General features: G+C 37.2%; 1 protein-coding gene across 25 annotated transcripts in view; it reads left to right on the top strand.

The window, feature by feature from the left end:
• The window catches only part of LOC120892322 (uncharacterized), a 207,817-nt gene that overhangs the window by 37,489 nt on the left and 146,117 nt on the right, over nt 1-24,211 (top strand). The window lies entirely within an intron of this gene.

Here is a 24,211-nt window from a genome sequence, read left to right on the forward strand (position 1 = left end):
CCAAAGAATTTCTCCCCATGTATTTTTTTTCCTAAAGGTTTATCATCTTAGATTTTATATTTAAGTCTACAATCCATTTGAGTTAATTTTTGTATAAGAGATAGATTTAGCTCACGATTATTATTTTGCTATTGGATATCTGGTAGCTGCAGAACCATTTGTTAAAAGTCTAGCCCTCCTTCATTGAATTGCTTTTGTACCTTTGTCAAAAGTCAGTTAAACATATTTGTATGGGCCTATTTTTAGGTCCTTTATTTTGTTTCATTGACCTGTGTGTCTGTTTAGTAATTAAATTTGATGAGTTCATGTACTTTAAATAAATTTGCTATGACTTATTTTAAGATAAGTAGTTTATGGCATTCCAGGGATTTTTTTGATTTCAAAAACTAAACTATTGGGGCTGGGATCGTGGTTCAGCAGTAGAGCGCTTGCCTAGCATGTGTGAGGCCCTGGGTTCCATCCACAGCACCACATAAAAGTAAATAAATAAAATAAAGGTATTGTGTCCAACTAAAACTAAAAAAATAAATATTAAAAAACTAAACTGTTGACTATAAAAGGTGAGATAATGAGCATAACCAAGGTCTATTGGGAACATATTATTTACCAGGTACTATTCGGAGTATTTTCCTTTGTATTATTTAATTTGCATAAAAACCCTAAGAGTTAGGCACTATCCTTATTTTATAGATGAAGAAATTGAAGCACAGAAGGGTTAAATGTCATATAGCTGTTAAATTAGAATTTGCAGTATGACTCTAGAGGCAGAACTATCAGTCAGAATGCTAGTCAAGTTCTTATAGAAGTGTGCATATTTATTTCTGTTAGGAATCTGGGCTGGGTGTAGTAGCGCACACCTGTAATCCTAGTGGCTCACAGGCTGAGACAGGAGGATCGCAAGATCAAAGCCAACCTCAGCAATGGTGAGGAGCTAAGCAACTCAGTGAGACAGGTTATAAAATACAAAATAGGACTGGGGAGGTTGCTCAGTGGTTGAGTGCCACCGAGTTCAATCTCCAGTAACCCCCCATGCCCCCAAAAGGAACACAAATGAATGCTCCTAATACAGATACCTACTGTCCCTCTTGTTCCTTATGGAGCTGTCACCTAAGATTTGATCAGTGCTGCCTGGGAGATTTAAGAGCTACCCATCCAGAGGAGAAAAGAAACCTTAGGATCTTTCTCTGTCTTTTAAATGACTAGGATGGGGTTGGGGACAGCTCCATGTTCTTCCTGTAAAGGCACTGTTACCTGTGCCACAGCCCCACATATCTACATGTAAGTTTGGTTGTGTTTTTGGGCTCTGACCTACCATATAAAGTTTCCAAGTATTACAGAATAATATTTAATTAAGAAAATCCTTTTCAAATTATCACTTTCTTAGAAATTGAATTTATAGTGTAGCATCATTTTCTCCTTTATTATCCAATAAGGGGAGGAGGATCCACTCACTTTTGAACTTGTCTGGTGTATATATTTCACACAGACTTTTTTTTCTCTCTCAGAAGTGATGACTAAGGGGCAGTTCTCCTCAGATTAAAGGGAATGTAGAAAACCCTCTGTTAGTAGAGAGGGACAAGAAAGAGAGCATGGAGTTAAATAAGTAACTAAATAAGAGTGTGTTCTTTCTTTCTTCCCATGGGTATATCCTTCTTTTATTCTTCATGGGACCAAAACAACATAGCACTGATATGGTGGGAGACCAGACCTGGTTGAGGAAGGTGTCTAGGCCTGAAGTATTAAACTGAGAAAGCAACCTAACTTTATCAGACTTCTTGTGGGGACATGCACTGCTAGTATTTATAGCCTGGAAGAACACCATGGTTGGACTAAAGAGGGTGTAGAGTGTGGGGTTCAGAGATGCTAGGAATAATATAGAAAAAGAGCTGTATTTCAACAGGTAACAGTGTATTTCAACAGGACGTTTAGGGGATCATGTGAAATGAGGAACATTTTCAAAATAGGGTACATCAAATGTCCCTCACACTAGTGCCAGGATGATAAGTAAGTTTCCCCAGAATTTGCGTTAAGAAGAAAAAGAGCCAGGTGCATGATTACTTCTGTAATCCTAGTGGCTCTGGACGCTGAGGCAGGAGCATCATGAGTTCAAAGCCAGCCTCAGCAATTTAGTGAGGCCCTAAGCAACTCAGAGAGAACCTATCTATAAATAAAATACAAAAAAAGGGCTGGAATGTGACTCAGAGGTTAAGGGCCCCTGAGTTCAATACCCAGTACCCCCCCAAAAAAAATAAATAAATAAGGGAGAATGTAAATAAGTGGCCCTTGAGACCAAAGACAAATCTGAAGGAGCCTAACTTAATGATTGAAACACTCTAAATGGAGAAGTTGCCTTTGTTTTTTTATTTTGTCTTGTTTTGCTACATACAATAAAGGATATCCCCAAACAGAATAATATTAGTAATAAAAATAAATTTACAGCTAGGCAGGATGGGTCATTCCTGTATTCCCAGTGACTAGGGAGCCTGAAGAGGGTGGATCACATTTTCAAAGCCAGCTGTAGCAATTTAGTGAGACCCTGAACAACTTAGACTCAAGTCTCAAAAAATAAAAAGGGATGAGGATGTGGCTCATGATTAATCAAGCTTGGGTTTAATCCCTGGTAACAATGAAAACAAAAAGAAAAAAAGTTGCATTAAAATTTTTTTTTGGTGCATTTGAATATAAGGATGCAAATTTTACTCTGATGGATCTAGGTTAATCTTTTAACCTGCCTTCTTATGTATTTTGTAATTACTTTGAAGATTGGTTGTCATTGACTTCAAACTTTCCAGACCTGATGACGTCTCTGTTGTTCTTATCCCATGTTATTTCCATTCTGTTCTTGAGATTGTCTTACTACAGATTTCTTCTCACCTTTACTTGCTATATGTTGTTGTCATCTGAGCCTGGTAGGCTGAGTTTTCTCATCTTCCCTCTGACTTGCTTAGGGTAGGATTGAGATAGAGGAGATCCAGGCTGAAGATCATCATGGGACTGAACTCCAATATTCAAATCATCCCTGGGTCTGCTTTGATTATTTTCTTTATTCTTTTGATTTTACTGTCTTTGAAATGTCTATAAATTTTGATTATTTTATTACAATGGATTAGTAACTTCCCTAACTCTAACCTCAAACCTACAAAAATTTCTTAATGAAAGCCACCTGACTTATAGAGAACAGATATAAAATGCTTTTTGGATAAATGAATAGCTGGAGGTATAAGAGGAAGTAATAGAGAGCTCCTCTCTTGAGGGATTGATCAGAATCAAGTTTTTGTCACAGTTTTGACATTCCAGTGAGAATCATTCTTTGTAAATGTTACTCATGAAAAGCATCTCATCCACAGGTGTATGGAGGCAGAAAAAAAGGTGGGAAGCTTTGCATTCTGGAGAAGAAAGTTTCCTATATAGGCTTGCTTCTTGACTCATTGACTTATTGAAAGGAACAGGACTAGTCTAAAAATGAAAGTAGATCCAAAATTGTAGGAATATAAAAACAATGCTTCTCAACTTTTTATCCTCAGTATCAACCAGGGAAGGGGAAGACAAATACGTAATCTGCCCTCATCCAGTGGTGTGGATTGGGAATCCAGTATATTATAAGCTTAAAGTTTATAATTAATTTAAATGTAAATTCCATTTGGTTCTTGTATTTGTTTTAATATGAGTCTTCTACTTGAACCTTCTAAATGCATGGCCTGCCTTTTCCTCCTCGATTCTGTGTATCCACTGGCCCACAGCTTCCCGGCAGCTGCTCTGTATTTTCCATGCTTCCGCCCACGGAAGCACTAAACTCCAGGTTACAGCCCAGTTACAGAGAGATCTCTCATGGTAGCAGATCTCTTTAAGAGAACACTTAGAGAAAGAAAGACAGCTGGAGGTCATAAGGGCTGGTAATGTGGAGTAGGTGGAGAGAATTTGGCATAATGATGAGAGAGGTTTTACCTTTTTTCTTTAGCCAGTCGTGGTGTCTTAGACTTTAGGGCAGCAGTGATTTTGATTAATATGAGCCATAACTTTTTCCTTCAATAATTTTAAATTGTTCCATCTTCCTGTTAAGAAACGGCCAGCAAGAGACAATCTGATCTTGCTGGATAGCCTGCATGTTCTACCCCAAACCACAGCTGCAAATGTAGGTGCAATATTACCATCTGCTTCAATATTGATTCCATGGTCCCCGATGACCAAAAGTCACAAATCTGCTGCTTTTAAAGTAAGGGTGATGTTCCTTGCAGTGCCCCTCATCTTTTCTCTTTGTACAATCCCATTTTGTAAAGAAGTGTTGAGTTGGAGCAATAGAATATGTGGTCAATTTGACATACAGATTTTTATCACAGTTACATTGTTTGCTAAAGTTCATTTTAAGGTACTCTGAGATGTGATTAATTTTTTTTTCAGGGGGAGGATACTAGGGATTATATTTAGAGGCACTGGGCCACTGAGCCTCATCCCCAACCCTATTTTGTATTTTATTTAGAGACAAGGTCTAATTGAGTTACTTAGCACCTTGCTTTTGCTGAGGCTGGCTTTGAACTCATGATTCTCTTCCCTCACTCTCCTGAGCTGCTGGAATTATAGGCATGCTCCACTATGTCAGGCCGGGATGTGATTAAGTTTAAGGGCAATACAGGATGCTGTCCATTGAATTTAGAGGCCTTGTGGGATAAATGACCCTGACTGTTTTCTTATTACAAAGGGATTTTTTAATATGAAATAGAAGCAGTTAACAGTATAATAGCATAGTATCTTACTGTTATTGAGGCATAAACTATGTTGGGAGTCATGCTATAGAATAAATGGGGTTACTGCAACACAGTTCAAGCTAATAAAATAAGAGACATGCTAGATTCTGTCTATTTGAACTCTTCTATGCATCACAAGAATGCTTTTGCCTCTTAGAGAGAAGGTTCTATTATTCACCTATTATCTGTTTATCTATCTCTCAGTCTATTTGTCCATCAGTCTCTGTCCACCCACCCATTCCATCCACCTATCATCTCTCTTTCAAACTCTTTCAGATCTTCCCAGCCATAATTTGCAACTTTCTTAAACTTATATTCTATAACATCTTCAGGAATCATTTTGCAACTGATCTTATAATGGCATTATTTAAAAATATTTAGATTCTGTATTGCATAGCAAATAAATGTTCTTCCTAACATATTATAAATCTTCACAGAAAAGGGATTATAATTTCCTTTTTGTATTACCCAAAGCTCCTAATGTAGTTCTCAAGAATATTTGTTGTTTCAGTTATAAAGCCATGTTTAAAAAAATACAAATAGAATTCCAAAATTTTTAACATTTACTCAAGGAGCCAGGTGTATGAAAATTATTTTTCTTTTTTTTAATATTTATTTTTTAGTTGTAGTTGGACACAATACCTTTATTTTTTACAATTTAATTATTTATTTATTTAAAAATATTTATTATTTGTTTTTTTAATTTTTTTATTTTTTTAATTATTTATTTATTTATTATTTTTACTTTTTTATTTATTTTTTTATTTTTTTATGTTTTTTTTAAATTTTTTTTTATTGGTTGTTCACAACATTACAAAGCTCTTGACATATCATATTTCATACATTAGATTGAAGTGGGTTATGAACTCCCAATTTTACCCCAAATGCAGATTGCAGAATTACGTCGGTTATACATCCACATTTTTACATAATGCCCAATTAGTAATTGTTGTATTCTGCTACCTTTCCTATCCCCTACTATCCCCCCTCCCCTCCCCTCCCCTCCCTTCTTCTCTCTCTACCCCATCTACTGTAATTCATTACTCTCCTTGTTTATTTTCCCATTCCCCTCACAACCTCTTATATGTAATTTTGTATAGCAATTAGGGTCTCCCTTCATTTCCATGCAATTTTCCTTTTCTCTCCCTTTCCCTCCCATCTCATGACTCTGTTAAATGTTAGTCTTTTCTTCCTGCTCTTCCTCCTTGCTCTGTTCATAGTTGCTCTCATTATATCAAAGAAGACATTTGGTATTTGCTTTTTAGGGATTGACTAGCTTCACTAAGCATAATCTGCTCTAGTGCCATCCATTTCCCTGCAAATTCTATGATTTTGTCATTTTTTATTGCTGCATAGTACTCCATTGTGTATAGATGCCACATTTTTTTTATCCATTCATCTATTGAAGGGCATCTGGGTTGGTTCCACAGTCTAGCTATTGTGAATTGTGCTGCTATGAACATCGATATGGCAGCATCCCTGTAGCATGCTCTTTTAAGGTCTTCAGGGAATAGTCCGAGAAGGGCAATAGCAGGGTCAAGTGGTGGTTCCATTCCCAGCTTTTCCAGGAATCTCCAAACTGCCTTCCAAATTGGCCACACCAATTTGCAGTCCCACCAGCAATGTACAAGAGTACCCTTTTCTCCACATCCTCGCCAGCACTTGCTGTTGTTTGACTTCATAGTGGCTGCCAATCTTACTGGAGTGAGATGGTATCTTAGGGAGGTTTTGATTTGCATTTCTCTGACTGCTAGAGATGGTGAGCATTTTTTCATGTACTTGTTGATTGATTGTATATCCTCCTCTGAGAAGTGTCTATTCAGATCCTTGGCCCATTTGTTGATTGGGTTATTTGTTATCTTATTGTCTAATTTTTTGAGTTCTTTGTATACTCTGGATATTAGGGCTCTATCTGAAGTGTGAGGAGTAAAGATTTGTTCCCAGGATGTAGGCTCCCTATTTACCTCTCTTATTGTTTCTCTTGCTGAGAAAAAACTTTTTAGTTTAAGTTTTAAAGTCCCATTTGTTGATTCTTGTATTTAACTCTTGTGCTATGGGTGTCCTATTAAGGAATTTGGAGCCCGACCCCACAGTATGTAGATCGGAGCCAACTTTTTCTTCTATCAGACGCAGAGTCTCTGATTTGATATCTAGCTCCTTGATCCACTTTGAGTTAACTTTTGTGCATGGTGAGAGGAGGGGATTCAGTTTCATTTTGTTGCATATTATTTAAAAATATTTATTATTTGTTTTTTTTAGATGGACACAATATCTTTATTTTATTTTTATGTGGTGCTGAGGATTGAACCCAGGGCTTTGCACATGCTAGGCGAGTACTCTATAGCTGAGCCACAACTCCAGCCTGCAAATTATTCTTCTACTCATGAATAGCTGCTTATATCAATTCTTTTCATAAACATTATTGGAAATTTAGTTTTTAAGGCATCACTATGTATGATGGCAGGGAGGATGACTAAGCTCTGAGTTTAATGAGGGAAGAGAGGTATATAACAGCTAACTACAGTTTTAATTTGCAAAGTGTGTTCTAGCAACCAGCAGCCTTGGCACTACTGTAGGCTACAGTGAGAACTGCTACATTGGAATGAGCATTTTAGCAAGGTCTCAGGTGATTTATATGCATGTTAATGTTTGAGATGGACTGGACGTCCATGGCACGTCCTCCCAAATCATTCTTTTTCCCTCTTATGAACTGGTATTCAACAGATTGTATCATAGGGGAACAAAAGAGTGACACAGAACTAATGTCTACTTAGCTTCTACCTTGAAATACAGAAAACCCAGAGTTTTCTTTCAGTCTTCCCCTACTAACAGATTCTCTGTTACAATCAGGCTCATGGTTACAAGAGTTATGGACTCATATAAATTCCTCATTCACTGTAATTGCTATTTAGCCATATGCCTGTAGCCATATGCCTGTAGCAGTGTTGACTCCAGGGGAACAGCAGTTAAAGTGCCTGTTTTTAGTCACATTCCCACTTAGTGCTACACTCCTGAAGAGGACCATGCATTACCACTTGGGGCAGGTGCAGGACTGATGGGGATGAAGCACTAGTGTGGTACCTCTATCTATTTGTAATGCTAAGAATATTTCATATCCTAATGAATGACTTTATTGGCTGCTAATGCATGGTAGAAAGCATTAATTTGATCCAGTTTTTACTGAGTACTGATGGTTTCTGACAGGAATAGGAATAGAGGATGAGATAAGACATTCTCTTAACTAGATTTAAACAAAGGACGGTATCTTCATTTCCATAAAACAAGTTGACATGTGGCATTAAATTCATTGCTGTTATCTGTCTGAGGCTTTTCTAGGAAGAATAATGAATGCTAAACTTTATTAGAAATATGGCTCAATCTTAATATCGCAAATGTGTTGGTAGACCAGAAGGAATGTAATTGTTTTATCAGAATGACTTTGGTTGGTGAACGTATAATTAATGGAAGAGATAGCTTATGCCATCAAAATTCTTCATTTAGGCTTTGAAAGTCTATCAAAAATCTAATCATGAAATATACAACGAATAAACCATAGTTCAGAAAGTAAAAGAGATTAAAGAATAAATGAGGCAACTTCGTGTTAAGTAAAATGGATAGCATATATGCATTCACTACCAATTCCACCAAAGGCTCCCTAAAATGACAATATAGAGATATCAAGTGTGGTGAGCCACCTCTGCCACTTATGCAGATTATGGTCGCCATTACAAGATGGCGCTGGCTCCGCTGTGGTTTGTGACAAACAACTCCTTATTTGGGAGAGTTGGCACATGGTTTTTCAGCACCCTATGAGAAAGTTCCACGTGGCAGCTTCGCATTGGGGCTTGAGATGCTATATTAAGGCTGGGAGGGGCATCCGAGGATTAGTAGAAGAAATATCAAGGGCCTGAATAAACCGCTGAAAGAAGATTCCCGAGTTGCGTCTTCCTTGCGGGCAAGGGGTCGCGACAATCAAGAAAGCCATAATAAGCTCCAAGGACAAAAATACCAAGAGAGGGGAAAAGAATACAACATAATTTGCAATTTATAAGGGGGAAAACAGATGGTTCTGACTTTCTATGGCTGTGTAAGAGACTCAAACAATACTTATTGTATTATAATTTAAAAATTTTGTGGTAAAAAAATTGGGGCAAGGTTTAACTGGGAAAATCTTCCACTCCCTATGCATTGACTGTGGTTGCTGGGCTGATCTGGGGGGTCCAGGGTGCCTTTACTCACACCCTTTAATAGAAAGTCTGAGCTCAACTAGATACTCTTTCTCTCTCCATGCAGTCTTAGGGCTTCACTATTCCTCTCCTGCAGTGAGGCTGGACTACGTACCTGAAAGCTCAGGGTTCCTGGAATGAGAGTCCAAGATATAGGCCTGCGTCTAAGCATTGGCACAGCTCCATTTCTGCCATATTTTATTAGTCAAATTAGTAGTCTCAATAGAACAAATAGGACTGAAATTCACAGCCAACTGTATTCTATCACCCAGATGGATAAACAGCAGCATAATTAGAAGGCCAAAGGAAGTTCAAATCCAAGCTAGTAGTGAGAGAAATGTTAGGGGTCAGCTAAGTCCTGCCACAGAGCTCCTAAGAGGCTTAGAAATTTTACATACTTCTAAAAAGTGTGGTGGTGGGGGTACAGGTAGGGCTAAAACCAGAATTGGTTGTCTAATTGAAAGTCTATATGAAAACATTTGATTCTGTGACCCTTCCCATAGTTTGTTAGGCCACTGTCCATGTTGATAGGAAAGTACAGGTTTAATGTCTGGAGAGGTTAACAAAACTGCTTTTGACCTGGGGCATAACTGAAAGCAGGTAAATCACATAGAATACAAAGATATTAAATAAAAATGTACATATAGCTATGAAATCCTTTCCTCTCATTTCCTAATTGGCTCAGACTCTTAGGTAAGAACTAGAGAGCGCCTCTCTGGTAAAATTAACCAGTCTGAGAGAAAATATCTACAGATGCTGACAGTTGGGGTGCCCAGTGAAGTGGCGCTATCACCTCCAACTTCTATGGCACCCTCAACAACTCTCATCTACACACACAGTGTCTACTCAGGCTTTAGGGTCTCATTTTTAATGAGAGTAGTGCATCATTAGATATTTGAAAAAGCTTCTTAACCCAGAGAAACCAAATCAAATAAGTAAAGAGTAAGAAGATTGTAAAGCCTCGTGTGATAGCACATGCCCATAGTCCCAGATATTTGGAGGCTGAGGTTGGAGAATCACTTGACTCTTGAACTCACCAAGAGTTTAAGACCAGCCCAGGAAACACAGCAAGATGCTGTCTCAAAGGAAAAAGGAAAGAAAAGTAAATTGTAAAGAAAAAAGGAAAGTAAGAAAAATATAATATCCCCAAATATATGAGAAATAAATTACATAAATGAAATACACAAAAGAACACACTAAGGGAACATTGAATAAATATACTAGAGTTCTTGAAAATAAAATTTTAGGATCCGAAATGAAGAATTCAGTAGAATTTTTGAAAGCTATATTTGAGGAAATTTCAATTAAACCAACCAAAGAGATGAAAATAGTAGAAATTACAAGAAAATTAGAAAATAAGTTTAGGAGGTTTCCCAACTAGATGATAGGATAAACAGAATGGAGGAACAGAAAGGAACAGGCAATGAGAGACATAAATCAGGAAAACATTCCAGACCTGAAGGCTAAAAGTCTAGACAGATAGGGAGCACAGAGCAAAGGATGCAGAAAGAATCCACATTATGATACATCATGATGAAATTTCAGGGCCCTTGGGATGAAGAGAAACTCCCCCCAAAAGACTGAGGACTCAAAATTACACACATTCTCTTAGGGACACTGGATGTTAAAGGATAATTGGTGTGCTCAAAATTCTAATGGAAATGATCTCCCACCTGGAATTCCCAGCATAGTGCTTCTCCCTGGTTAAAGTGTGATGGCATATACCCAGGGCCCCTAAAGTTTGTGAGTCATCATTTCTCTTCACTATGCATTCCACTCTCTCAACTAGACTCTACAATTCCAAGGGACACAATTTTAAATTTTAATTTTCCCACATAGTGTCTGCAATAAAGTAGACATTTATGAGTGGTATTTATGAATATCTGGATTCGGCTCTACTTTAGGTCATTTGAGATACTACAATAATGTTGCCCTGATATATGAAAGTAGCTCATTTCTTTAGTTGACATAGTTCTTGATACAGTGTCTATTATTTATTCTCAAAAATTTCCTCAAAATCTGTATCTATTAAGGGAGGAAAAAAACCTTTTATTATTCTTCCATTTGGTTCAACAGTCTAAAGGATTCCACAGCTTCAATATTTAGGAAAAAGAGTAGATATGTTGCTCACGTTGTTGTAACAAAATATTTTCAGAGCCATTTATAGTGAGGTTGATTTAATTACACCAAGTAGCAATAAATTCAAGACAAAATTTAAATATCTTCCTCTTGTAATTACTATCCAGACCAGTAACCAGGTGCTTAATTATGCCTAGCATTATTGCTGGTAATAAAGTATTTATTACTACCACTGAATAGGAGCTGTAATGAATAGGGGGACAGGCTGATTGATTGGCATTGTGGAACTCAGGAAGCTGTGTGAAGACCTGGAAGCCAGAAAGGACTTTTTAATCTAAAATCTCCAAGAATAGCAGGGATCAACAGGGACAGGAAAGTGAAAGTCAACTTGAATCAGATGTAGAAATATTTTGGTACTTGAAAGAGAATGAAAGTGAACTTCAGAATGACAGAAAGAAAAACTGAGCAGAAATAGAATCAAAGAATATAAGAAGTTGCTTCCTACCAAATGCACACCTATTTGTTTTTATTCTGCATGCATGTAATAATAACTGTGTATATTTTTTTTTTCTGTTTTCAGCAAGGCTATTTATGTTTTCTTATTTGCTTTTAAGAAGACTGACTTGGGAGGGTTGGGATATTTGATTTCTTATTATGGTAACTACTATATATGTGGAAAAAATTTCATAACACTAATAAGAGTCCCAAAGAGAGCCTGCTGTGACCTTACACATCTTAATTAACATGCATATGATGGAGGTTTTTATTACTTATACTCCCAAGGGCAGTGCCAAGTTTGATTGCTACCAATGTGTGTTCACCCTTGGGCTAATCACTGAGAAATGTAGTGCTGGGAGTTATCTAAGTGCAAAGACAGTGACATGAAGGACCATAAAGCATGAATGTCTTTTTGGTAGAGATGCCAATGATTCCTTCTCTACTCACATCCTGAGGCATTCCAGCTTCTCTTATCCCCAGAATGGGTAACACTCTGTAACATATGACTTAGTTCTCCATGCCATGGCTGATTGGACCATGGATGGATATCTGACCCAAGCTAAGCCTACAATTTGGAGTTGGAATATTGAAGCTTGATTCAATTAACAGTATAGGCACTGGACTCATGAGCTCACACAAACTTGAAAGCTGTATCCTTGTTTGTCACATAGAGTCATAGAGAGAAGCAACACAGGAAGGAAGACTAGGCTACTGCTTATGTGATGAGAAGCATGATGGTGACTGGGTTTTAAAGCCAGTTCTCACTCATGGAGATCTGACTGTACTTAGGTACTTTGGGGGTAACTTAAAATACCTTCTACTTCCCTTAGTGAGATTCTGCCCTTACAATAGACAGTTCATATTTATTATTCCTTTCAGTTTTTCTGATCCAGCAATAAGTTTGACACACCTAAGACAGTTAATACTTGGATATGGAATAATAATTTCAATTCTTTATAACTAGTTTCACAAATTCTTGGATTTTATCTGTCTCCTTTACAAGATTATGAACTCCCTGAATCTTTAAACAAGGAATCTATCCCAGTTTGTTTCATGCACTAAAATCAATTACTTGCTGAAATTGAGTATTGACTGAGCTGTGGTGAATTTAGCTCATGAGAGATATATTTGGCTGAATGTCCCAAGAGACAAATGTTTCTAGCACTATTGCCATATGTTTTAAAAAATTCCTCTTTATAATTTTACATGAAAAGTTAGGTATGTGTTTTACAATGGTAGGTAGCATCCTTTACTATTGTTTGTACTCAGGATATCAAGTTCTTTGTAATTCAAGGAGGAAGTAGCCTCCAGTTTCACTAGTCTGCTTCTCAACTCCAAGAGTGGGAGGTGAGCCTGATAGTGAGTGGCAGAAAACCTTGGGCCTTTTTTATTCTAAAATAGCCCTTCTGACAGAAAGTTGTATAGAGCAGATGCTGGGTTTCTCTAACTTTGAGAATATTTGAGTGAGCATGTATCACTGTAAATCTAACAATTTGGCAATTGTTGAGTAAAATCATCCTCAGAACATAAACTATCTTTAATTTTCCCATTTTCAAATTAAAAAATATTGTCTGGACAGTAGCACAGTACAATATTAATTTCATTAAACTGACTACTTATTGACTTTCCTTAGAGATTCTTCCTTACTTTTCCTGTAATATGTTATAAAATTACCATAATAAGACTATATTATTTCTTATTTTCCACACTCATTGCTCTGATAATTGGAAAAAGAAAAAAACTCAACTATTGAAATGAGGACCTTTACATTTGGAAAACTAATTTGTTTGACATAAATATGAGAACTCTCATCATGTCACTTAAAACACAGAATTAATGGTCACTTTAATTTTCATTATAGAAAATTATTTCATTAATCAAAATATTCATACCCTATATTTCTTTTGTTTGGTTCTTTTTCTTTATGTCACTTCTTTTTTTTTTTTTTTTTTTTTTGCTTCTCCTCTCCAAAGTTTAACAAATTTTTAATACTTACTTTTGCATTTGAGATTGTAAAGGTTTTAGTTATAAGTAGTGAGTAATGTCCAGGAAACAAACAGTAAATGGTTCATAACAGATAACAGGCTAGAGAAAGTATATGACCTAGTCACTTCATTCCAGGGTGCTTTAGGAAGCTTTGTCTCCTTCTACAACTCATTTTCTCATGCAAATTGTATCACTTTGTACATTTAGAAAAACAATAGTGCCTAGGAACATTTCTTAAGTATTTCCTTGTTTGAGTTCAGTTTCTCAGGCCCTAGATTATTGTCTGGTTTGGTTTTAGTGTAGTTCCAGGTCCTTTTGATGAGAGAGGAAAGCATTTCTTTTGGACAGCAGTTATGGCTTCAGCAATGACTTCGATCTCTCCAGTTGAGGATAGGTCTCATATCACTGAGTAAGTACTCTGGGAGGCTGATGTCTGTTCAGCATGAATGGCTTTGACATTCCCACTCCAATTCCAACAAGCTTTCTACCTGGTTCCTTATGCTTTGTCATTAAAACACCAGACTTTTCCAGATTATCTGTTGTTTCGAAGACAGTTCTCCTCTTATTCCTCAGGATACCCTGATCTAATCCTATTTCCTGCCTCTCCATGTCCAAGTGAACTCTTCCATTCTGTTCTTGAGAACCCACAGACTGTGGAAAGCAACTGCTCACGTCCTCTGCCTACTGTCTACTTGTTCCCATCTCATTCTTGTTCAGATGACACCAGCTTTTATTGACACCATCTCCTCTGCAGTCCCTGCAGAGACAGCTGTGTTTTCTTTGATCCTTCATGAGAACCTCTGGGTCAGGTGGTGAGTAGATGACCTTTCTTTCTTTGCCACCTCCAAACGTTCCTTGTCTTCTCTTCTTAAGACCTCTGTCTCTTACAGTTCACAACCTCAGATTTCACCATTATCACCTCATGGTACCATGTTCCCTTCCCAGTTGCTGCTTCTTACTCCCAAAAGACCATCAGAGTGGTTCATTTCTGTTCTCTCTTCCACTTGTTGCCATGATAAACTCAGAGGCTAAATTTCTTAGTTCTAGTAATCTCTTTCTTGTCACCATCATCCCCTGCCTTCTTCACTCATGTATGCAGTGTGGTATTACTAATAACTGCCCCATCTCCAACGTCTCATTATCCTCCTGGACTTTGCCTTCCAGCCTGCTAACTCCTAATTCTGGTACTATCACTTTGGTAACACCATCTCTTAAAAATTGCGCATTTACTGACTCAAGCACATTTTTGCTGTTCATACCCTCCTAATGTCCGCACTGTCCTTTCTATCCAATTTAGATTCAGTGTTTTGTCACTGTGCTAGCATCCTTAAATCTCTTGATCCCCTCCTTCACCTGACCAAACTTGAGTCAAGTTAAGCCTAACTATTTGCACACCCTACCTCTATAACAGAGATGCTGAGCTTTTCTGGTTAGCAATCACACTCTGACGCTGACTAAACTTGCTTCATTGACCCCAGATCTCAAAATCCCATTGCAGTGTTCTAGTAAACTTACTGCTACTTCCTCACATGACTATATCATGCCATTTCTTCCTTCTCCAATTGCAAACATTGCTTATTTCCTCTTACTCTCAGTTGATGTCTTGGTCTTATATTTCATAGAGAAAATAAATGCAATCAAAAAGAAATATGTTATTTTTCTACCACTTGTCTGCATGTTTAGTGGCATATTCTGCCTTTCCTTCGTTACCACTCTGGGCTTGTATTTGGATCAATTTACTTTCCCAAATTGCTCTTATGTTTGCCAGCTCCAGATGGGCTGAAGAGCCTATTAAATAATTCAATAATTCCAAATCCCCTTAATTTAACCAATGACACTGAGGTTTCAAGGGGACAAGCACTTGGGCAAGGTCATACAATAAATTAGTAGTACAGCAAGAAAAGTCACAGTACTTCCAAAAACCTGAAATCAGTCATTATACAGCAAGAAACTCTGAGTGTTGAAGTGTCCCAGAGTTTAATTTTTTCAGTCCTCTAATCTAGTTATATTTTTCTTAGGACATTCTGTTTAGTTCCATGGTTTTAAATACCATGTCTGTGTGGATGGTTCACAAATTTTTATCTATGCCCATAAACTCTGTCCTGAGCACAGAATCACATCTGATTGCTTGATCAAGGTTTTCACTTGGGTGTCACTAACATAACATGGTTTCTTTTAATTTTCTCAAACCAAACCAAAGCACAAAACAAACCATTCTTATCTTCTCTCAGTCCTTCTACATATCAGCAAATTATACCATAATTCACTCAGTCTTTGTTCAAGTCTAAAATGTAGAAATTACTCTTCAAGCCTCTCTTTCCCTCATTGCTCACATCAAATGCAGTCTAGCTGCTTTTCTTCCCCCCACCCCCGCATTCCCAATTTTCTTTTTGTTTGTGTGAGGCTGGGGATTAGATTAAGGGCTTCACACATATTAGGCAAATGCTCTACCACTGAGTTGCACCCCTAGACTAATAAAATTGTTGTTGTTATTTTTATTTTTGTGGATGATGCTGTGGATGGACCCAGAGCCTCCTGCATGATAGGCAGGTGCTTTACCACTGAACTTTCTTCCCAGCCCTTGTTTCCGAATTTTATTCCAAATCTAACTGTATCTCACCATTTCTAGTGCTGTAAAACTAGACCAATTTGTCACTGGGTTTTACTCAGTGTACTTAGAAACTTCCAAACTTTTCATAGTGATTATTTTAATGTTTCCCTTGTATTTCCTCATGTTAAAGTGTAAAATCTATGAGGGCAGGGACTTTGTCTTATAATCTGTCATGTTCCTAGCCCCAGTACTAGCACATGGGAAGAGATCAATTAATATTTTTGCCTGACATTTCAGTGGAATCTGACTTTCAGAGAAAAGATTGAACTCTATGGAACACATTACAGATTTATATTCCTGAAATCCCAACAAATTGTCATATTTCAGTGCTTTATATTTTAAAAAGCTAATCAACCATTATGATACCTATCTCTCAGCTTTTGACTGTTCTTTTTTTTCTCTTGTGAACCATTTATTTATTTATTTATTTATTTTATTGGTTGTTCAAAACATTACAAAGCTCTTGACATATCATATTTCATACATTAGATTCAAGTGGGTTATGAACTCCCTTGACTGTTCTGATTATGTGACTATAAAGGGATCATTTAAGAGACATCATTTGTATGTATGAATGTGAGTGTGTGTGTGTATGTGTGTGTGTGTGTATGTGTGTGTTGTGCGCATGTGTGTGTGTGTGTATATATATATATATATTTACATATCTATACACACATGTTAAAATATGTGCGTACTCACATACACAAGCATACTACTTGATAAAAATGAGATCATATTATGCACATAGTTTTGGGCCTTCCTCATTTCTTATTTTTCATTTACTTTTTCCTTCACTATTTGTCTTTCACATACTACCACACAATTCTTCCAAACCCAAACTAAATATCTGCTATTTTCTTCTGCATGATGTCATAGTTAATAAAACATATATACATTTACCAAAATATACACTAATGGAAGTACATTATGGCATTAATTGTTTTACAATAATGGCATCACATTATGCTTATTGGTATGCATTTTACTATTCAAAAGGATACTTTTAGTGTTTTGTCTTTAATTTTTTTCCCACAAGCTGTGGAAGCTAATTTTTTGTGTCCTGCAAACGCGCGCGCACACACACACACACATACACACACAAACACATACACTCATAGGATTCCATTACAATGCTACTATGATGAGTATGTCATATAGAGAAGAGAGGGATGAAGAATTGAATCACTCTTTTGAATGGATCTCCATCAATATTTCAACTAAGAACAACTCTAGGTTTAGTAAGGCAATTAATTTTAACTTTCAGAACAATTGCAGGGAAAAGGAGGCTCAAGAGACCTTACCTGTTAGCGTGAGGGCCTCTGCAGTGTTGTTAAAGTAAGAGCACTGAATTTGGAGTAAGGTGGCCCAGGTTTTAACTTATATTCTGCAGCTTACTTGCTAGCTAATCTTTGTCAATTCATTTATTCTACAGAGGATAAGTTGTGGATAGAAAAACACTTTGTTTTGGGTTTATCACTGAGAGTGTGTTCTTAAGTAAGTCATAAAGAACTTAAATTATTTAGTTCTGTACCCTGACAAGGTAGAGAAAATATTGTCATACCAATCTCACAGGTTATGTTTTTGAATTCTAGAGGATAAAAATATTCCTTAGATTGCAATATGATTAGCAAATGTCATTGTTATTGCTTCCTCCTAACAAGCTGACAGCCACAGTAGATACATTCTAGTGATAGTTCGGTCTGCACTGTCTCATATTGTAGTTATAAGCCATGTAGCTACTGAATACTTGAAATTTGGCTTGTCCAAATTGGTATGCTTTAAGTATAAACACACTTGGGTTTTAAGATAGTATGAAAAAAATGTCAATTATGTCATTTTTATATTGATTGCATATTCAAATAATTTCTAGATTTATAAAGTATTATTAAAATTTATTCCACATGTAGAATAAAATTACATGTGTAAGGAACCACTCAATTGTATGACTGTAGGTAGGTACATTTGTACCCACTGACCCTGACACCCTCCTATATCTGACACAGCTGGGACTTTCGGGGCCGAAAGGATTTCCCACCTATTTATGGCTCATGCTTTGGTGAGGTCATATCCAGACAAGACTACATCTATGTATTTCAGATATTTATTAGAACATGTAGGATATAAACAGCTAGCTGCATGAAAACACTTTGCTTTTTTTCTTAATTAGGTTTGATGGATTAGGTTCCCTGGATGTTTATATCACAGGAATTTGAGACGGCTCACATATTCTCTCTGGTTCATTCTTTGATCATCCTGCTCAGTCTTCATCTCTGATTCCTGTCTTACTTCACCTTTCCACTTTCATCTTTTTAATTGAGACTCTCTTATAAGGTCTTCTCTTAAATCCTGCATTAGCTATGCTTTCCCAACCCCACAGTGCCACAGTCTTGATGGCTACAAGCTCAAAAACAATAGTCTGATTTTACTTCTTAAATTGAATCCAAAAGTACCAGTCTTGAGATTTTGTACAGGTATTCTAATTACGTTGCCAAAACTGAATATATTACTTTATAATCATAATTCAAAGGATTTGTTTTTATGTCTCCATTTTATTTCTGGTGCTCCAAGGAACCCAGTCTTAATGCATGATTAAAATGTACCAGGTTAGAATATGCACAGTGTGCTACGGCTATGGATGACCTGAGGCTTAGGGGAAAGTGTGTAGAATGTGATGGCAGTATCAGAATTTCAAAGATTGATTGCAGGCTAGAATTTGACTCACATTCCAGAATGGGAAAAACAAACAAAATTAAATTTTTTGGGTTGATTTTAAGGTCACAACCTGTGTTCAGAAAACTAGTACAAATAAAAGGTTAGCAATATTATAAGAGAAGAGGAGCAAGAGGGGTTGATCCTGAACTAAATTACTAATGAGATTTTAATTTCCAGGAGATGTGACTTAGCTCTGAATATAAAGGGGCTCCTTAACTTATGATGGTGTTATATCCCAATAAATCCACTGTAAGTTGAAGTATCTTAATTTGGCAATGCATTTAATACACCTAACCTACTGAATGTCATATCTTAGCAACTCAGTATAGTGTAAGGTATTGGCTGTTTTCTATTGTGACTGTGACCATAGAATGAACTGTGTCTCACTAGTGCTGCCCATCATCCCAAGAGAATATCATATCACAAATCACTAACAAGGGAAAAGATCAAAATCTGAAATTTGAACTATAGTTTCTGCTGACTGTGTGCTGCTTTTGCATCCATGTCAATCAAAGATTCTCTACATAATTTTAAACCATGTTGTTATCTTAGTTCCTGTTTGGGGCTATAAAGGTGGGACTCCAGATGTTTTCTTTTATATGTTGGTGTACTAATGAAGTGAATTTTTCTTTGAAAGATTTTTTTAACTTTATAGAATCTTTTAACTTTAAAATTTGACAAGTGTTAAAACAAACCTGGTTGTATAGCTTTTCTTTTGAAGAGAGTTGTAAAGGGTACGTAGGGTATAATCTGATTTATGTAAAGAAAAAAAAAAGCTATGTGTACTTGTATGCACGACTGGCAAGATACACATACAAAAAAACTATGGTGAGTAGCAAGACGAAGCTTTGAATGGGTAGAGAGAGGGCTTTTAAAAAATATAACTTGATAATATTTAAATATTTTAAATCATGAACATATGCAACTTTTATAATAATAAAAACTAGACAATGCTACCACTGCTGTGGGTTGTACAACCAAGCCGCTTGAATTCTTTCTGGATCACACACAATGTGGCCACAGGAGGAGAGAGAAGAAACCCAAGGTCCTCTTGTTTCCTTCATATTGAGGACTTCTATGTACCCTGTAGTTAAATTAGGGGTTTTCACATTACAATATTCATATTAAAATTTAAAGTGAAATTCACATATAATACAAACAGAGAACAGAAAAGTGAAATTTTTATTTCAACATTTGCAATTTAGGGAAGGAGTTTTAAAAAGTGAATATTGTACATGACAAATTCTTAGCATCCTGATCAATTTTTGGTATTTCACTATTCTATCTAAAGTTATTCTTTAATAGACGGCCCAACCAGTTATTTAGTGAGTACTGAACATGTAGGTGCTATGACCAGAAATAGATTCTCAAGACTTTTCCTTTTATAGCAGTTTCTTCCCTGCGCTTTAAAACAGCCACAAATTCAGTGGAAAGGTGATTTTGCTGTGGTAATTGCACACATTTACATGCTAAGATACTATTAATATTCTTTTTTTAATTAAAAAATTTAAAATTATTAATGGACCTTTATTTTATTCATTTATTTAAATCTGGTGCTGAGAATTGAACCCAGTGCCTCACACATGTGAGGCAAGTGCTCTAACATGTAGCCACAACCCCAGCCCTATTAATATTCTTTATCATGTTCTTTCCCAAGAACAAATGAACACAAACAAATGTGGCTCTATCTTCTGCATCCTCTTTGATGAGGTCGTTCTTGGGTAGCCTTTACATTGCTCTATACTGGAGATTCTGAGATTTTGATAGCACCTCTTCCAAATCACTATTCTTGAGTTTCTGCTTTTGATGACCATTCAAATTTCAAGTCCATGCCTGAGTGAAATACAATATTCTATTCTGAAGAAACATGGATGATGCAGACATGATGTGCTTAAAATGAGCAAGACTTTGCTTTAGCTTATTTTAATTGAAACCATGCTTTTGACAGTCTGTCTGGCTCTCTTCTTTGACCTGTATGGCCAGGTCCTCTCTGTGCTTCTGTCCTCTGGCCATGGAAGTGCCCATGCTTCTGGAATAAACAACTCCCAAAAGCATCTGAACATTATGGGATGCTCAAAGATTGACTCAGTTTTGTGGCTCTGCCACTCACTAGTGGTGTGGCTCAGAAAAAGATAATTATTGTCTAAATTTTTAAGTTTTCCTTTTTTGGGGGGAAGGGGCACCAGGGATTGAACTTAGGGTCACTTGACCACTGAGCCACATTCCCAGCCCTATTTTGTATTATATTTAGAAGCAGGATCTTGCTTTGCTGAGGCTGGATTTGAACTCAGGATCCTCCTGCCTTAACCTCCAGAGCTGCTGGGATTACAGGTGTGTGCCATCATGCTCAGCTCTGGTTTTGTGTTTTTAAAATGGATGGAGTGATGTATAACTCTCAGGGCCATTCAGAGCATTAAATGAAATAATAATGAGAATTCTTTAGCACCTAGCTGATGTTCAACCAATGTTAGCATTTTCCATTTTTATTATATTTATTTTTAGAAAATTAATATAAAGATAGAACATGAAAATCCCAATTTTCTCTCAAAAGGTACCTGGGTTGAGAGTGGAGTATTCATCCTATCTTATCAGGTTTTATTTCATAAATTTAAAAAATATTGTTACTTCTAGAAAAGCCTTAATGAAAGAAATGCTTTAATAAATATTATTTTTATCATCAAGAACAAGATTCATATAATTGGTACTTTCAGATTCACTTCTACACACACACACACACACACACACACACACACACAAACACACACACACACACACACACACACATTCCAAAGCTGAAGGAAGGTTCTTCTTGGACCACATTATCAACCAGATCTTAGGATGGTGATTATAATGCTACTTGCTCTGATCTGAATGTATACAGTGTCATTGTGGTTGGAGGTAAAGCTTTTGGGGAGGTGTTTAGGTCACACATGACATTATAAAATGACAGGGAGAGTTTGGTACTTTTTACCCTTCTACTTCCTTCTATATGAGCACACAGCATCCAAGGTACCATCTTGGAAGCAGAAAGCAGTCACTACCAGAAAACTGAAATGTCACTGTCTTGATCTTGGAATTCTTAGCCCCAGAAATATAAGAAGTAATTCTGCATTGCTAATTAATTGTACAGTCTATAATATCTTGTTATAGTAGCAAAAGTGGATTAAAACAGAATTGATACAGAGACCTGAGGTATTTGTCTAACAAATACTTAAGTGTGTGGAAGCAGGTTTGGGTCTAGGTTAAAGGTAGAGGCTGGAAGTTTTGAAGTGAGTGCCAGAAGAAAAGCCTACATCACCATGAACATAGAGCATTAAGGATGATTCTGGTGAGGGTTCATAAGAGAAGAGCTGTATGGAAAGCCTCAGTATTTTTAGTGATCATCCAAGTGGTCATAACCAGAATGTGGTAGAAAGGTCAGGCCTATGGTAGACAGCTGTAATCAGGAGGCTGAGGCAGGAGGATCATAAGTTCCAGGCCTTCCTGGGCAACTTAGTGAGAATTTGCCTCAAAATTAGAAAATAATAAAAGTAACCATTCTGGAAATGTAGCTCAGTGGTAGAGCACTTGACTAGCATGACAGAGGCTTGCATTGGATTTCCTGTACAGAAAGAAAATAGAGAGAGGGGGTGGGGAGCACAAGAGATGGACATAAATGACCATTTTCTTATTGGAAACTGGAGGAAAGGCCATCTGTGTTACAAAGTGGCAAATAACTTGGATGAATTATGTCTCTTACCCAAGACTTTGTGGAAAGCATAATTTAAGATTTATAAACTCAGCACAGCCCTGTAATCCCAGTGGCTTGGAAGGATGAGGCTGGGAAGTTCAAAGCCAGTCTCAGCAATTTAATGAGGTACTTAGCAACTCAGTGAGACCCTGTCTCTTAAAAAATATATATATATATCTGGGGATGTGGCTCAGTGGGTTAAGCACCCCTGGGTTCAATCATCAGTACAACAACAACAACAAAAAGACTGATGAATAGGATATTTGAGAGAAGAAATATCTGAGCAAAGCATTGAGGATGCCGCACAACTTCTCTTAACTGCTATAATAAAATGCAAGAAAAGAGAAATTGTTTAAAGATGAAATTCATAATTAAGGGGGAAGCAAAATGTAAAGATTTGGAAAACCTTCAGCCTGATAATATAGTAAAAAACTCCAAAATTTAATGAGACAAGATGGCAGAACAGAGGAAGGAAGCATAGCCCAGCAGTTCCTTAGAGGAAAAATTGCTCCTCAGCAAGATGAGTAACAGAGAAACCTCACTGAAACATAATACTGAACTGTTAAAGAAATTCATAGAGCTACAGAGAGTTGGTAACTTGAGCATAAAATATAATACCTTAGGCACCTGCTCTGGCTGCTAGCACAGCAAGACAGGGGTTGGGGAATAAAGAAATTAAAAAATAAAGAAAAATTGACTTGTGGAAACCTGTGGTTTACAGAGGAAGACTGATATTAATGGGCACAGCATTGGTAGGGAAAGAGTCTCAGTGAAAACAAATCCAAAACTGTCTGCCGGGGTAAAAGCGGTCCTTGGGGACAGCGAGCCTGTAGCAGAAAGCCCTCTGGGAGGGCGGAGCACACTGGCAGGTGGGGAAAATATTCTCAGGCACTGAATGCTGTCCCTGTGCAGCTTCTTGCAGCTGTGAACAGAGGCAGGGGATTGGGGATTTATGAAGGAAGTTACCAGTCGCTGATGAAAAGAGAGACTGAAACAGGCACAAAGATCATTTAACCTGGACCATTCAGCCTGGGATTTCAAGGGAGAAAACTCCCATAATGGTTGGCATTCCATAAGAGCTATTGCAAAGACACCACCGCCACACAAGCGCATCTGCACTCCAGGTGGATACTCAGTAAGTCACATCCGTAGCAGTGAAGGTGAAATCTGTGGAGGGTTAGTCCCTATGTCCTAAAAGTGGATTTTTTTCTTGAAGTCCCAGAAATTCAGAAGCCCAGTAGAGAGAGGAGGCTCCACACCAATGGGGAGAGGGAACCGAATCTCAAATATCCATCAGCAGAGCTCCAAACTCACTGAAGTCCAAACCCCAACAAGTAGAAACTCCAATCTAGAACTCTGCATCAGCCCTGCTACAGGATTACCCAGTTCATCTGCATTCCCCAGTCTATCCCACGGAGTGCTGGGAGATTGGAAGCTGAGAGCTACTACACCTGGGCTGGCAGCTAGGTGAGGAATACAAGGATAGTGGCTAAAAATACAGAGCCAAAAATAAATCTGAAGACTGAAATCCATCCCTTGCAACCAGATTTGATCATCACAGCAGAAACAAGCCCTCTGTCTCTCATTCAGATTTTTCCCTTTTTCTCTTCTCTCTTTTTTTCTGCTT

Source organism: Ictidomys tridecemlineatus, chromosome 9 (assembly GCF_052094955.1).
Source record: "Ictidomys tridecemlineatus isolate mIctTri1 chromosome 9, mIctTri1.hap1, whole genome shotgun sequence".
Classification (NCBI taxonomy): Eukaryota; Metazoa; Chordata; class Mammalia; order Rodentia; family Sciuridae; genus Ictidomys; species Ictidomys tridecemlineatus.